This window comes from Emydura macquarii, unplaced genomic scaffold, assembly GCF_026122565.2.
Source record: "Emydura macquarii macquarii isolate MOO-44397 ecotype Brisbane River unplaced genomic scaffold, CSIRO-AGI_Emac_v2 contig_3231, whole genome shotgun sequence".
In the NCBI taxonomy this organism is placed as follows: Eukaryota; Metazoa; Chordata; order Testudines; family Chelidae; genus Emydura; species Emydura macquarii.
In genome coordinates this window covers 633,776-650,554 of record NW_027133368.1, presented here as the reverse complement: position 1 = coordinate 650,554, position 16,779 = coordinate 633,776, and the positions used below count along the sequence as shown (strand labels likewise).

Sequence of the window (16,779 nt, the reverse complement as noted above, 5' to 3'; positions counted from 1 at the left end):
TTGAGAAAGTTTGATAATTGGTGGATCAAAAGAAATGGAAGAAGTTTCGGATGGCAGCCTTGAGGTCATGTGGTAGCAAAGAAATAAAACCTTGCTGTTGCAAAAATAAATATTTTGAAATCAAAATAGTAAATTAAAAATATTATAATAGAAACATAGGAAATGTTATCCTAGAAAACATTATGAAATGTTATTGCTTAGCTACTAGCCTCAGTTATTGTGTTCTGTGATTATTTACTATTAAAACCATACATAGCTGGCACAATGCTAGCCAAGGTAAGTGGTGGTGTGACAAGGAAAATAAGAGTAAATAAATACATGGAGTGAAACTACATTCACTGTGGATTGCAGGAAATGGTGTGCGATTCAAGCAGTCAGAATAGCAGTATAAGACCCATTTGTGAGCTGTTATGAGGCCAGGTTCAGACATGTTACACCTGTGCAAACTGGCAAGGAATTTTAAACTCCAAAAGCATCTGAACAAATTTAGGATGGTGTCTGTGTGTCAAATATTTCACTGAATCAGATCGCCTTTGCCAACAAAGACATCGTCACACATAGAGAAACGCTGCCTTGTCTAGGTTACATTGCTTTACACCACAGCTCTGGGGGCACGGGGACAGGGCTGAGATGGACCATCCACCACCTCCACCTACACCAGACCCGGGCCCCAGGGCAGAACAGTCAGTGGCCTCCTTAGAAAGGGATGGCTGAGGTTTACGACCATGGGCGGCAGGTGAAGCTTCCTCTCTGGAGGCCAGCTCCCTGCCCCGCGCCTCTTCCACCTGCAGCCCCACCCACACTCAGGCCCTGACCCCTGTCCCCCAGGGGAGAGGACGGATGTGGTGAGGGGGGAGGAGAGACGCGGTGCGGGGGGAGCGGCTGGGTTGGGTGGGGCCTGGGGCGGAGCAGGGGTGGAGTGTGGGTGGGGCCATGGGTGGAAGAGGTGGGGTGGGGAGCTAGCCTCTCCATGGGGAAGCTTCACCTGCCACCTATGGCCTGGGCCCTTTTAAATCACTGGGCCCCTGGGCAATTCCCCCCTCGTCCCCCGTTGGTGGGCCTGACTTTGACCCCCTCTGCTCCTCTCTATGCTGGGTTTCACCCTCTGCTGGTCTCTGGCAGCGCATCTCCCACTGTCTGAACTCTGCCTCCTGCACTCTGTCTCCAGTTAAGCCCATCTGCCCCTCTCCTTCCCCCGCCTCCCCCCATTTCACACTCCTCTGGACGCATTTTGCCCCCGGCTGCACAAATGCCACCAACCCTCCCTGCCCCTCCTGTCTGTAGAGTGACCGGTTGGATTCCTGGAGGTTTTGTCACAGGACAGATTCATCTTTAATTGCTGGGGACTCCAGGAGAATCCTAGAGGCTTGGCAACCCTATAATCTGCCCTCTGCTCCCTTTAGCTCATTGGTTCGCAAACTGGGGGTCACGACCCTCACATGCCTATGTGGGGGATTGCAAGCAGTGAGTCCCAACCCTAGCCAGGCATGGGGCTGTGAGCCTCTCGGGGGCGAGCGGTGATACACAGATACTGCTTCCCCCCCCTAATGTTTCTCGGTGCCTCCCTTAGCGATTATTGGGGTGGAAAGTGAGAAGCAATACCAGGGTTCCCTGCACCCAGGTCACTTTCCCCACCTGGGCAGTGCTGTGAGGCGAGCATTAGGAGCTGCTGCCCTCTGCCCTCCTCTTATACAGCCCAATTGGGGAAAGTGACCTGGATGCAGGGCGCCCTGACGTTGCTCCTCACTCCCCCCCTCACAGCTACCTAGGGGTGCATGCAGCTTCCAGGTGGGAGCAACCAGCAATACCAGCCCCTCCTGCCTGCAGGTCTGTTTCCCCAGGGGAGCGCAGGAGAGGGTGCAGGGGTTAGGGGCAGGCATCCATGTGGGCGAGGGGCTTGCACACAGAGGTTTGCTATGTGAAAGGGGTCACCAATACAAAAAGTTTGAGAACCACTTTAGCCCTTGTTTGCAGCGGGAAGCAGCCTGTGAGGGTAGTACTGGCAGAGCGAGGGCGGAGGCTTCAGCAGAGCATTCCCAGATCACCAGAGCCCGCTGCTCTCACTAACAGGAAAGGGAAGCAGTTATTGAAGGTAACCCGGGACTCTGCCCGAGCTGGTGTGATGCATCCGCCAGGCCGACATTGATACCTCTGCTGGGCACGTCTGGTAATTAAGAGACAATTGAGAAAGTGCTGGGGACAGGGAGGAAAGAGACTCTGCATGAACGGCCCCGGGAACCTCAGATCTTGCAGGTAGGGTGACCAGACAGCGAGAGTGGGGGGTAATAGGTGCCTATATAAGAAAAAGCCCCAAATATTGGGACTGTCCCTATAAAATCGGGACATCTGGTCACCCAGCTTGCAGCCCTTAGAAAATGCATCTAGGGAGGGAGCTGAGCTGAGCTGAGCTGCATTGCTTTCTGCTGGGAACTGCTCAGGGGGAAACCGTGGTGGGCTGCACAGACTGGGGGAAAGGAGCATTCAGGAGAAGCATGATCAGGCCTCAGTGCGGGTCCCCTTTGTCTCTCTGGGAGTGGGGTGTCAGGCGAAGGAGAAAAATAAGAGATGGAGAAGAATGGGGGAGGGGAGAGGCAGCGGGAGATGTGGCAGATTTAACCATCTCTGTTAGGGTGACCAGATGTCCCGATTTTATTAGGACAGTCCTGATATTTGGGGCTTTTTCTTGTATAGGTGCCTATTACCCACCATCCCCTGTCCTGATTTTTTTCACACTTGCTATCTGGTCACCTTAATCTCTGCACAGTTAGGAAGGGGGGTTAATTCATCATTTAAAAATCTGACCCCATTACCAACCCCCCAAAACCACAGAGACAAGCCATGGGGCTCCCTCAGATTCCAGAGTGAGGAGTAAGTCTCCCCAGTATTAAAGTGCTGCTAGGGATGTGCTTGTTTCATCAGACACATCAACTCTAAAAGGCTTTGGACCCTGTGTCCTTATATAAGCACTTTCACACTGACTTGTAAATAGGCTAGGCAGAATTCCATTTTTATTTTTTAATAGTTTGGACAGATAGTATCTATGTTTAATTTTATTGATTTAAATTGTCACAGTTACAGGAATTTAGGGGGGTCAGGCAATAGGGGGAATCAGACAATTATTTAACGACAGTAGGCACTGAAATTCAAAAAGTTAAAGCACAACTGTTAAAATAAAAATAGTCAGCATCACATTTCAAAATAGACAAAGTAAATGTCTGTAAATCAAACTCTAAAAGTTCTCAAGCAGTGTTTTTCCTTAGTTTTCCTATCTGCATATTTTGATTATCGATGGAAATATTTTTTCATCAGTTTGTGTGTGGGGCGAACTCGACATTTAGCGACAAAAATCTAATCCTTCTTAACCTACTTGTAGATAACATAACACCTCTCTTCCCCTCCTATGGGGCATTAGACTGAGACTCAGGACACCTGGGTTCTATTCCTGGCTCTGGTACTGGCTTGCTGAGTGCCCATAGGTAAATCATTTCCCCTCTCTGTGCCTCAGTTTCCCCCACAAAATGGGTATAATGATACTGACTTCTTTTGTAAAGTCCTTTGAGATCTACTGATGAAAAGGGTGCTAAAAGCTAGGTATATAATTAATGACCCACTCTGACCTCTTTGCACGATTGTTGCCACTATTATTTATTTAGCTAATTTTAGTAATTTGATTATTTGTTAGTGAAGACTTTAGCCACGTCAAAGGTAACATTCAGCTTCTTTTAGTATATTTTGTGCTTCAAAAAAAGTCTTCCATTCAATTTGACACATTCAAACTGGGTTTAAACAGAGACTTGGAATGGCTATCTCACTACGGAAGGTAAATTACTTTGCTCACCCATTCTCACCTCCTACTCAATGGTCGTCATTAGGTCTTAAGTACCGGACTCCACCTCCCCCCGACTCCACCTCCCCCATTGTTCTCAATGCACCTGAAAACATATAAGATACCTCTGTGTTTCCTATTTTCTGTATTACTGCATCTGAAGAAGAGAGCTAAGTCTCTCGAAAGCTAATGTCTTCAAATATTAAATTTGTTAGTCTTTAAAGTGCCACAGAACTCTTGTTGTCTTTGCTGTATACAGACTAACACGGCTACCCCTCTGGATCTATTTAGTATGATAGTTTATCACTGTGTATAACTCTTTAATGATGAATAGTTGGCTGTATTATTTTCCCAACCGAGATGTTAATAGTTCAGTTTCCCCAGTAGGAGAGTGTCCAGAAACTGTGATTTAAAAATGGTGTGGGTTTAAAAAGATGGAATATTTTTGTAGCAAGTATTCCGAGTACAATAGTGAGATCTTTTCCCCCCAGCACAGGATTTTTCATTCCCAAATCTGATGTGATCTTTCTGATGGAGCAAGTGTGGGTCGCAGCTCTTCAGGGCTCTGAGGAAAGAGACAGCCAGAGAGGCACCCACACAGGTAAGGATCTTGTGAAACAGACTAAGAAACCATTGATGAGTGAAAGGAAGAGCTGGGATTCCTGCAGAGGGCTTCTGAGTTCCCCTGCTTCTAAGTCATCTTGCCCAAGACAATATGGTCCCCAGCAGGTGTCATAGCCTCTTGGCAGATGTCATTCATTGCTTCCCATTGGTCCACCTTGAGCGACACCTGTCTGTTGCTCTTTCCCCCTGGGTGTTTGGATGGCACCCAGAGGCAGAACTAGCCTCCTTTTCTCTGTCCTCTGGGGAAGGATTTGGGGGATTCAGCTCCTAATTTTTCAATAACTCCAGCAGTTATTTGGGTTTGGTCCTCTCTTTCTCATCCCCCTTTCTGAGGTTCCCATTCCCCTCCCCACAGGGAATGACTTCTGTCTGGATTCTCTCTCTGTCCCAGCAGGTGGTGGGGTGGTGACTGAGAACGAGGAGGAGAATCCACAGCAGGCAGGTCCTGAGCAAGTGGAACCACAGAGAATTTTGAAAGGGAACATTTCCCAGAGATCTGGGAGGGGAGACGCCTGTGAGAGTCACAGTAGGCCAGACAGACAGCAGAGAAACCAGCCAAGGAAAGTGAAATGTGAATCCACTCCTATTAGTGGAGATTTCAAGGAATTCATTGATACCACAATTCAGCAGAGAAGCCATATGGCAGCAAAACCTCATAAATGCCAGGTCTGCGGAAAAATCTACAGGTCAAGCTCATCCTTTACTAAACATTGGAGACTCCACACAGGAGAGAAACGGTATAAATGTACGGACTGTGGGAAAAGCTTCATTCAGAGCTCACACCTCATGCAACATCAGAGAATCCACACGGGCGAGAAACCCTACAATTGTATTGACTGTGGGAAAAGCTTCAGTGACAGCTCACACCTTATTAAACACCAGAGAACCCACACAGGACAGAAGCCCTATAAATGCCCTGAATGCAGGAAAAGCTTCTGCGATAGCTCAACCCTTACTAAACACAGGAGAATCCACACGGGAGAGAGGCCCTACAATTGCCCCGACTGCATGAAAAGCTTTGGTCGGAGCTCAGACCTCATTATTCACCAAAGAATCCATACAGGAGAGCGACCCTATAAATGCACTGACTGTGAGAAAAGCTTCACTGATCGATCAACCTTTATTAAACATCACAGAATCCATACGGGAGAGAAACCATATAAGTGCCCTGAGTGTGGAAAAAGCTTCAGTGACAACTCAGCCTTTATTCGGCACCAGAGAATCCACACGTGAGAGGGCCTTGTCCTGCCAAGGGGTTTGGCAAAATGAATAAAACCATTGCCATTTCCCACAGATCTCAGACAGTCAGGCAAGACTGGAGTGGCCATCTCAGGAGGACATAGAACTGCTTTATTTAAGCAGACAATTAAAGAATTTCCTGGGACAGAGCAAAGCAGGAAGCTGAGATAAGTTTCCGATGTTTTGATGGGATTTGATATTACTTCTCGAGAATCCTAGAGCATCCTCACTTCAGTGCATGCACTCTCCTGTCACTGTCCATGAATATTCTTCGTCTTATAAGTTTTGACTTCTGATTTATTCCTGAGAGTGTTTTAATTAAAGAAATTAATTTGAGCACTTAGGCCCTGTCTATACTTACCTCCGAGATTCGGCGGCAGTCGACCGGAGTTACGCAAGCTACACAAAAAACGTGCGTAACTCCCATCGACTTCTCTGCTTCTGTTCTGTGCACCGTCTTCACTGCACTGCGCCACTTGAGAAGGTGGTCTTAATTCGTCGATCTCTGGATCGACTGAGCGGGTCTTCACTGACCGCTCAGTCGATCCAGAGAAATTGATCTGACGGTGGCAAATTCACCACCGTCAGTGAAGACATAGCTTTAGGGGAGGCCGGGGGAGAGGGGGAAGAATGATGTTGCTTACCCAACTTGTGTTTAGAGTCTCATCATAGAATCCTAGAAGATTAGGGTTGGAAGGGACCTCAGGACGTTATCTAGCCCAACCCCCTGCTTGAAGCAGGACCAACCTCAACTAAATCATCCCAGCCAGGGCTTTGTCAAGCCAGGCCTTAAAAATCTCTAAGCGAGGTCTTGGGCAAGCAGGGGGCCCACTACTCCTGGATTCAGCATCCGTTGGTTCATACTCTGATCCATACTCTGATCCAACACTGGATGCAATGGATGCTTGGCCTCCTTCATTAAGTGGACTTTTTAACGGTTGTCTCTCTGTTTTTTTGTTCCAATGGGAAGGAGGTACAAATCCCACATACCAGTCCCCTAGGCAGATCAAACATCTCTTGTCCTGTGACAGAAAACCAAGTCCTGCACGTGTTTGAAACCTGGGAAATTTTTCATAAAGAATCCCCAGGACTTACACTAAAGTCTATAACTAAACTATACTAATGCTAAGAACTAATTGAACTAACACTGCTATAGAACTATTTACAGAATTAAGATTAAAAAGCTGGCCTGCCATTAGCAAAGATAGAGGGAGCTCCAACTCCCTCCAAGGGTGGTGAGAAGGAGCTGAGAGGGAGGTTGTGGACATAGAATCATAGAAAATTAGGGTTGGAAGGGACCTCTGGAGGTCATCTATTCCAACCCCCTGCTCAAAGCAGGAACCCCAACTAAACCATCCCAGCCAGTCAAGCCACACCTTAAAAACCTCTAAAAATGAAGATTCCACCACCTTCCTAGGTAACCCATTCCAGTGCTTCACCACCCTCCTAGGGTAAAAGTTGTTCCTAATATCCAACCTAGGAATATTTGATGTTAGAGATGGAAAATCTCCATTCAGTTCCATCCTGTCTGTCTCCCTCAGAAAAGTAGGTTTATTCCATTTTATCAGTGCCATGGGTTGGCTGCAGGCTGGAGGCTATGGACTCAGCAGCAGAATCCATCCCGATCTCACCCCTTGCAGCAGAACTGTGGTCCAGAACCCAAACTACTGTTAAAAAAAATAATAAAGGAAGTGTCCATCCCTTATGGCTGCAAAGAGAACGTTTAAAATGGGCTTACCCAGGTCTGCGGATATTGTGCCTGGGGAATAAAGAAAAGTCAGTGGGGCAACTGGTTCCTGTCAGTGTTGCTCGGTTAGGGAACTATGACTTTAAACAGCTGTCATTCTCCTCCCCCTTGCAAAATCAAACCCCTAGGAACTCCCCACAAGTTCCAAAACCATCAGCTGACTGTCCATGCTAAAACCCTAATTGCTTCCCGACCTTTTCCCTGGGGAGACCGTTCCCCGGATCTCATTGCTGAACATTTCCCCTTCCCTGATGTGTGATTAAAATCTGCTAGGACCCTGGGGTGGTGGGAGGGGGAAAAAAAACCCCTCAGAGTTTAGTTGTTGCCATAGCAATAGAGTTAGGCTATTAGGGGATAGCTCGGCCCGTCCTGGCTGTTTTAGTGTAGTTCAATAAAGACTTCTCATGGGTTTGCATCTCTGTGTTCCCTGCAGATTTCTCTCTGAATACAAGTACTTTCCAAGGATTTAACATAGCAGTGTCCAGGGAAGCCGGGTGATGCTGTAGCCTCAGTTTCCCGCTAGGCAGAAAATCCCTTGATCTCAGGCTCTGGGCTTTCCTGTTTCCCAGCCGAAGCCTCTCTCCCCATTCTGCTGCCCCATAGACATTCCAACTGGAAGTAGGTCGCAGGTCCGGTTTCGGGGGGGCCTGCAACCTGTTGCCCTCTGGTGCCCAGACAAGGTTTCAGGGGAGGTGTTTTCCAGTGTCTGGGTAGCTGCGCGGACGGGCTAGTTCCTGCCACCAGGGGGCTGAGTATTGCTAAGGGAAGGGCGCTGCTGGCTCGCTCTCTGTCTGCTCGGTGCATGGGTAAAGCTTCCTGTGTCATGCACGGTGCAGGCAGCTCGGCCACAGGACTCGAGCTGCTGCCGCTCCCCATGGGATCCGGGCCGGGGACAGACCTTCCTTAAAGCCCCCGCTGTGCCCAGCCCAGGGGGGGGACCGTCTGCGGCGCCTGGAACCAGCCCCGGGCTCTGCCGACCCCAGCTCCCCAGCCGGAGGCTGCAGGTGAGGGGAGAGACCCGGGGAACGTGCCGGGGCCGGGCAGGAAAGTGACTCTGCCCCCACGGCCCCGGGGCAGAGCCTCAGATCTCGCCGCCTCTTGTTGGTGCATGTGCAGGGCTGAGCTGAGCTCACAGCGATGAAGTCACCGCCTTCGCCATCCGCTGGGGGCCAAGATTGGCTCCAAGAGCTAACAACCCCCGGCCCGGAGGGTTCAGGGAGTGACAGGCAGCTGGGGAGAGGGGAGAAGTTTCAGGGTGACCGGGCATGATGGCAGTAGGGGTTCCCCTTTTGTCTCTGGGGGGATAGAGTGACCATGGTGGGCAGGCCTGGTTCAGCAGTGGAATAAATTGCCTAGGGAGGTTGTGGGATCTGTTAAGAGCCTGTTAGACAAACACCTGTCAGGGATGATCTAGCTAATACTTACTCCTGCCATGAGTGCAGGGGACCGGACTAGATGACCTCTCGAGGTCCCTTCCAGTCTTACGAGAAATGAGGGGAGTAGCGCAAAAGGTGGTCGATTTAACCATCTCTGCACAGCTAGGGAAATACAGGGAAGAGATGTGTGTGTGTGTTATTTCTTCATTTAAAAATCTAAACTCATTACTGTTCTCCCTCCCCCGGGAGATAATCTGCAGTGATGATTAGATCTAGGGTGACCAGATGTCCCGATTTTATAGGGCCAGTCCCGATATTTGGAGCTTTTTCCTATATAGGTGCCTACTACCCCCCCTCTGCTACTTGCCATCTGTCACCGAGTTTTGCTCCATGGAGCATGGCAGGTTTAAAAGGACTTAGTCTGTGTATATTTGTAAGAACTCTTTCACCCAACCTCCCCCCTCCTTTCTATTGTGTAACCTCCTGAAATGGGTTCTTTGGGGATCGGTGCCCTCAGAGTCTTTGTTAATCTTAGCAAGCTGAACTCCTTATGGAGGACTCTAGGCACAGTGAGGGGGGGGGGGGGATCCTTGGTTTCCAAAACTTTCTTTAAAATAATAATCTGTTTTAACACTCCCATAACGTAATGGCATCTTAAAAAAATTATGTTCAGCTAGTGAGAAAAGTCCTGTCAGATTTCATCCAAAAAGGGATACATTTCAGATTGTCTTGTTAGCATGTTTCCCTTCCCAGCAGTGTTTCATGTATTGGTTGAATTAAATAGTGACAGAAGCTGTGATTAGAACTTCATCAAACACTTACCATCGGCCAAATTCTGCTGCTTTCAGACGAATTCTGATGGCCGCTGAGAATTACTTTAGATAAGTCAGTGATTGAGCATATCCAGAATTTTCAAAGATGATCTATTAAATAAATTGGCTTTATGAACATTTTTGCTGCTTTATGATGAGAAAGGTCTGAAGACTATTTTATTTCCTTTCCTTTCTTTTTAACATTAGAAACTCTGATCTTATTTATTCTAAAAGACTCTCTGAATAGATGAAACTTATAACTTTAAAAAATCACAGCAAATGAAACCTGATTCTATCCCAGGGTTTTCCTCACTGTCTAGTGGTGCCAACCCTCATACTTTTATTGCAAGTCTTGCAATAGTTGGTGTTTTCCTAAAGACTCCAACTCCTGGAGTCCTGTGATTAAGTGAGAATCTCATATAAAAAGAAAACAATATATATCTAGCTTTTGTGTTTGGCTGGAGGTGTGGGGACCCTGAGTATGTGAACCATAACTCCTCAAAAAAACAGAAAGTAATAAATAAATACATATATAAAAAAATTCAGTTTTTAAGCCAATCCCATAATTTTTAGGGTGAGACTCATAGAGTTGGTTTTTCAGTGCTTGCCTGGGAGTGAAGGTCATTTTATTCAGACTGTTTTGTTGGTTTGGGTTGTTTACTAATGCCCATTTAGATACAACACTTGGAAGAACAGATCTGTTTGTAAAAGTACAACACCCCTCTCTACAGTGAGTATCTCACAAAGCACTCAAAATGCATGAGAGTCACCCAATCAATTCTCCAGAAAAAATGAGGGATATGGAACTTAACACACCTAAATAGCCCTTTGAAACCTTATACTACCTTAAGTTTTAATTGATCCACATGCCATCAATTACAAACCTGCTTTTTCTTACTATTCAGTCTAGTACTCTCCAACAATTGTTAAAACTGCTCCCCTGTAACCTCCAGTACAGAATAAGAGACCAGAAAAAATATCAAGTCCCTGGTACAAGCAAATACACTGAGGAGTGGGAAGCTTTTCAGTCAGTGTAGGAAGAGGCAGATATAGCCTGCATATGTCAGCACAGTGTTTCTCAACTTTTTAAGTAGCAAGAACCCCCTAACTTCTGAAAATTTTAATAAGTACCCCAACACTCAATTTTCCACAGGATTTTATATTTACTGACTAATGTGAGGCATATGTTGGAAGAAGGGCTGAGTATATAAGGCCATGATATGACAGTTGTCAGATCTAGTGTGGGTAGGGTTACCACCTTTACATCGGGGGTGCACAACTCAAGTATGTACCTGGGCTAGAGATGATGTTGGCCAAAGCTAGGAGGCTTTGAGCGGCATGCCAATGCTGGGGAATATAAAGCGCCGCGCCAGATTTTGTGCCATAGATTTGAGAGGAGGAAGGGGTGAGAGAATGACAGGAAAAGAGGGTAACTGGTGAAATCTGGGGCTGTCATAGTTGTCAATTTCACGGCTCAGCTACAGCCAGGAAATTGACACGTTTTCTGGCACCTGGCTGTCAGCCTGGGAGGTGGGCGACTACCACCCAATCCCAGCTGGGGCAGAGGAGGCTTCTGCGCCGGCTGGGACCCAGTGATGTACTTACACCCTAACAGCTGAGATCTAGCTAGGAAGAGCAGAGGTTGGGCTGTGAGAACAGACTGGCATAGAAGTAGAGTGCTGGCTATGGGAGAAAACATGAGAGCTAAGCACAGACTTTTTGTGTGGTGCTGGATTTAATTTTGGGACCCTACGTATCGTTAAGAGCTGTTTTTTGTTGTTAAACCAGCCCCAGGCAGGAGGATGGTGTTATGCACATAAAAGCCTGTGGGAAGTTCTTAAGAAGCCCATAAGATGGGGGCTAAAAGGGGCAGGGTGCCTGCCGAGTGACCATTCCACTACGGCCACCCCGCTACAATCTCTTTCCCTCCAATTATCCAAAATCAATTAGAAAAACCCTTAATTTTCTCTTCAGATTTTGCCATTTGCGTTTAATTCTTGCATATCAACAGAAAATCCGCACAGCTATTGTCCTTGCCTTCAGTTACCAACCATTGATCATATCCCTTGGATTTCCCCCTTTCTCTCTCTAATTTTTGACTATTGAAATTGATGTAAAATCCCCTCAGATTTCACCCTTTCGTGCTGTGTATCAAATATTAATACCAAGTCTCTTCAGAGTTTGCCACATTCTGTTTCATTGTCAAATACTGATATTAGTATCGAAGCACACTCGGATCTGGGGGCTCCAACCCTCTTTAATTTGAAGCAAATTGCTCTTGTTTTGGTGGGAAACCATCCATTGCCCTGAGTCTTTACCTCTGCTCCCCCCAACCGTTAGCTGCCGATCACCTACCTCCATCCTGCAACAGCCACAGAACCTGCTGGCTAATTTTATCTTGACTTTCCCTTTTTCTCTCAAATTGAGATAAAATCCCTTCAGGTTTTGGATTGTCCCTCCACGCCCTTTTGAACTGCACCTGATTCTCCTGGTTTTGCAGAGAAACTGTTGCCCAAAGTCATCGTCTGGAAAGTAGTGGGTGTGTAGGGATAAACTACCAAATTATCAACTTGTTCCTTCCCACTTGAGACTCAAATCATTTCCCTCTTTATATCTCCTGGTCACACCAAGTGACAACATTTTCCTGACTAATCCCACCATTTACAAAATCCCAGCAAGGTCATGAAAAGCTGAGAAAGTCCTGAATCCTACACTGGCCACTTAATAAATGATAGTCAGCAAATAATGTCCAATATTATTGTCGTAAAGGGGGAAAGTGCTGATTTCCATACGTGAGGGGACTATTGATCACGGGGGAGGGTTTAACCCAAAATGCCCCTTTAGCACCTGGGAGACACTATTCCTCAAGTAGGGGGAGGATCCTGTCTTTGATTTTTATTAACTATGGAGCAAGTCACCTCAATCAGCAAACACATCAATTTTCACTTACATAACAGGAGAAACCATTTGATTCTTAAACGTGGAGGAGGAAAGTTAAATCACTGTGAAGTTTAAACTCACCCTGTATCTGCCATACCCCAATCTGCGGTAAACACCCAGGACTAAATTTTACTCCAAAACATGGGGAAACTGGTGCAATTCAAGCAAAGAGGAAAACACAATGCTATAAGGAAGGGGTGTTTCTGGATGTGGGGCCAGTTTCTCCCCTCAACAAAGATGTACAAGGTTTGTTGCACTTGTATAACAGTGGTAGTAGCCTCAATGATACAAGTGATCGTCTTTTTTATATACAGCATCACACCTGGCAATTTTAACTGGTGTTTGAAACTATTTTTTAAAATATTTCTTTTTCCTTCAAGAGGAATTCAGCATCTCTGGGATGATTCAGCAATGAACATAAGCCTAGAGAACAGGCTACTTGTCGCTAGAATGTCCTTCCCAAACAGATTCTGGATAAAAAATCCTTTGTTCGTGTATCAGGGTTTAGAACTATCTGCAGGTGGACTATAACTGGAATTGCTGACATGGTCTAAATGAGACAGAATGGTTACTAAACAATGATAAATGAGATTCTTATCACTTTTATAGGTAGAGGTTTCATTCTAAATTCATTTATTGGACATAAGGAGCATTAACTGTTGCATATGTCAAACTGCTCCCTTCTGAACCAGACTGAAGAGAAGAAGGAAAAAGAAAACAAGAGAGGGGCTGAAAAGGGCAGCCGGCAAATTGAGGGGAAGGGAGGTTTCAGGTTCCCAAACCTTGTCCCAATCCATTTCCTGCAGCATCCCAGGACAGGTTAACTTTCCTGTGAACAAGTCGAGGGACAGAGAGGAGAAAAGCCAGTTCCTATCTCAGCTAGGAGAAGGCTGGAGGGATTGTAATTTCTATTAATCTATCCCTCCTTGAACCTCAGCCAGTGGGCAAGGAGGATTTTTCTGGCTCTGCCTGTATCTGAGCTAACGGGATTGTCACTGGGGAAGCAGTTCCTCAGTGGGGGATTCTCCGGGATCTAGTGACCTTTGAAGAAATGGCTGTGTATTTCATTGAGAGACACGGGGCTCTGCTGGACACGGGTCAGAGAGCCCTCCACAGGGACATCACATAGGAGAATTATGGGAATGTGACCTCGCTGGGTAAGGTCTGCTGCACCCTAGAATATTAAACACTGTGGGGGCTGTGAAGCACCTGGTTGGTTTCTGTGCAGGGTTTCTCCCTGTTACATTAGATATCAGGGAGAACATCACCAGAATGTGAGTGTCGGAGGCTGTCTCCACTACACTGCCTCCCATGGGATGATGGGTTAGGAATAGAAAAGTCTGATACTGTTTGGGTTCATCCATCTCCTTCAGCCAAGACAGGATTTGTTCCTGGTGCATTTCCCAGTGCTCTGCCTGGTTGTAGTTGCAAATGTCTCTAGTGATGGGGCTCCCACCTCATCTGCTGGGGAGACAGTATCCCCGTTGCACTGCCAGGGACTTCCCTCGGAGATTTCTCCAGGTCTTTCCTTCCTTCCTCACTAACTGTTCACTGTTCAAACTCCTCTTCTATATTTCCCTTGTTGCAGATGGACTTCATAAAGCTGGTCAGTGTTTTGGCCATTTATGAATTGTCCTTTCCTTGTAATTTATTAATGGGCCTGTCTTCCCTCGAGGACACTTTTTTTTCCCATTGTAGCTTTGTAAAATCTCTCCCTTTAGCCCCTTTGACTGTGTAGGTGGGCGAGTCCTTCCTCCCTCTTAGCAGACTCCACAATGCCTGACTCTGAATCCAAATTCATCCCCCTTCTGGGTGTTAAAATGGACAGGGAAAACATGTTGACAATGAATGTGTGGCAGGATTTGTCTCCAGAAGAGATGTGGATGGTTACGTTCTTCCATTAGAAGAATGACCTGCAGCTCTGAGCACGTGGAGAGCTGGCCCTGGAGATTTTACTGTGTTAAAATGGGCTGAGTTAATAGTCATGGAACGCTGACTGTAATGAAGATCCTACAAATGCCGATTTCATCTGCTTTCTTTCCCAGCATTTCCAGTTCCCAAACCTAATGTGATCTCTCAGATGGAACAAAAGGAAGAGCTGAAGGCCCCAGATCTCCCGGGCTCTGAGGAAAGAATGATCCTGAAACACAACTGCACAGGTATGGAATGAGATAAACTGAGCCAGAAAAGATTGGTGGGGAAAAAAAATGCTGGGATTCCCACAAAGGGCCTGAGAGCTCCCCCGGTTCTGCCTCATCCCATCTCGGTTAGGATTGGGCCCAGGAGGTGAAGTATCCTTAGGGCAGTTGTCATTCATGGCTTCCCAGCACACCTGGTGGACACCTGGTAGTAACTCCTGTTCCCCTGAATGTTTGGATGGGATGTGGTGAAGCCAGAATGTGTTCCCTCTTCTCTGGGGACGGTTTTGGGGGGATTGGCAGGAGGTGGAACCAGCACCTGGTTTATTTTTTTTATCTCCCCTGTAGTCATTTGGGTTTGTTACCCCCTTTGCCTTTCTGCATTCCCTTTCCCCCAGCACAGGGAATGACTCCTGTCTGGATTCTCTCTATCCCAGCAGGAGGTGGGACGGTGAGTGAGAAGGAGAATGAGAATTCATAGAAAAACAGGGCTGGAAGGGACCTCAAGAAATCCTCCAATCCAGCCCCTTGCACTGAGGCAGGACCAAGTATACCTACGCCATCTCTGACAGGTGTTTGTCTAAACTGTCCTTAAAAACCTCCAGTGATGGGGATTCCACAGCCTCCCTTGGAAAGCTATTCCTTATAGTTAGCGCGTTTCCCCTAAAAGCTAATCACCCTTGCTGCAGATTAAGCCAATGACTTCTTGTCCTGCCCTCATTGGACAGGGAGAACAATTGATCACAGTCCTCTTTATAACAGCCCTTAACATGTCTGAAGAGGCCCCCTCCCAAAGTCTTTACTCAACATTAAACATCCCAAGTTCTCTTTAACCTTTCCTCACAGCTCAGGGTTTTTAAAACCTTTTATCATTTTTCTCGCTCTCTTCTGGACCATCTCCAATTTGCCCATGTCTGCCTGGATACAACACAGGAGTTAGGCACCTACATCCTTGTCTTAGTGTCCACTGCCGTGAACCAAACTCAGGGTGTAAATTTGGCAGTCAGTTTTCCCTAGGCACCTATGTTTCTTCCTCTGGGCGTGCACACTGCTGCCTCCCTCTAAGAGTCCAGATGCTTATCTCCTGCGAAGCCCCCGGGTGATTCAGAAACCAGGGGAAGACAGGCATTTAGCTGCCTAAATTACATACAGGTCCCGCTCCAGTAGTTGTGTTCAGAGCCCGCCTACCAGATCATCCCCCCAGGCAAATTCACATAATTTGGATCCTATGGGTCTCCCAAAGCCTGGGTGAGCGCTCTAACTGCTGGGCTGAAAGTTATGAGGCGCTCCTCCGCTCCCCACCCCCCATCTGTCCTCCTGCAAAAATGTCACAGGCGCTCAACTCCAAAGAGGGTTCCTGGCTGTGAATCGCTAGCACAGACAGGCACCTCCCAGCAATATCTCTGTGAGAGGGCTGAGGCTTAGCACGCACCCCTCTGGTCGGCATCTCCCATTGGCTAGCTTAACCGGCTCCCTGCCTACCATGCTGGGTTTTGTGAATTGCAGTTTAAGGCGCCCATCTCTCCCCATTCATTGGTTAGGAGCTTAGGTGCCGAAGTCAGGCACTGTGATGTTCAGTGTCAGAGCACTTCACTGGGCGCCTAGAAAATTACTGCGATTCAAAGATTATCTACTTTTTTCCATCCAGGCCATCTTTCTTAAAGCGGGGCACCTAATAACTGGAAATAATGCTCCAGCTGAGGCCACATCCGTGCTGAATAAAGTAACATAATTACTTCAGGTGTCTATCTTAAGACATTGCTGTTAATAGACCCCAAAACGATTTTAGCCTTTTTTGCAACTGCATCACTTTGTTGGGTCATGTTAAATTGGTGATCTTCTATAACCCCCAGATCCTTATCAGCAGTGCTGCTGCCTCCTTGGTTATTCCCCATTTTGTGCATTTGATTTTTTTCACCCTTGTCTTTATTAAATTTCATCTAGTTAATTTCAGACCAATTCAGTTAGGTCGTTTTGAATTCTAGCCCTGTCCTCCAAAGTGCATGCAACCCCCATCCAGCTTGGTGTCATCCCTAACTGTTATAAGCGTGCTACTCTCCATCTGTTATCCAAGTCA

At 46.9% G+C, this 16,779-nt stretch overlaps 1 protein-coding gene and 1 pseudogene across 1 annotated transcript in view; one reads left to right on the top strand and one right to left on the bottom strand.

The window, feature by feature from the left end:
• LOC137142568 (uncharacterized) overlaps window positions 1-16,779 on the bottom strand; it is a 195,859-nt gene that overhangs the window by 102,079 nt on the left and 77,001 nt on the right.
• The window catches only part of LOC137142528 (zinc finger protein 850-like), a 28,490-nt pseudogene that overhangs the window by 8,321 nt on the left and 3,390 nt on the right, over window positions 1-16,779 (top strand).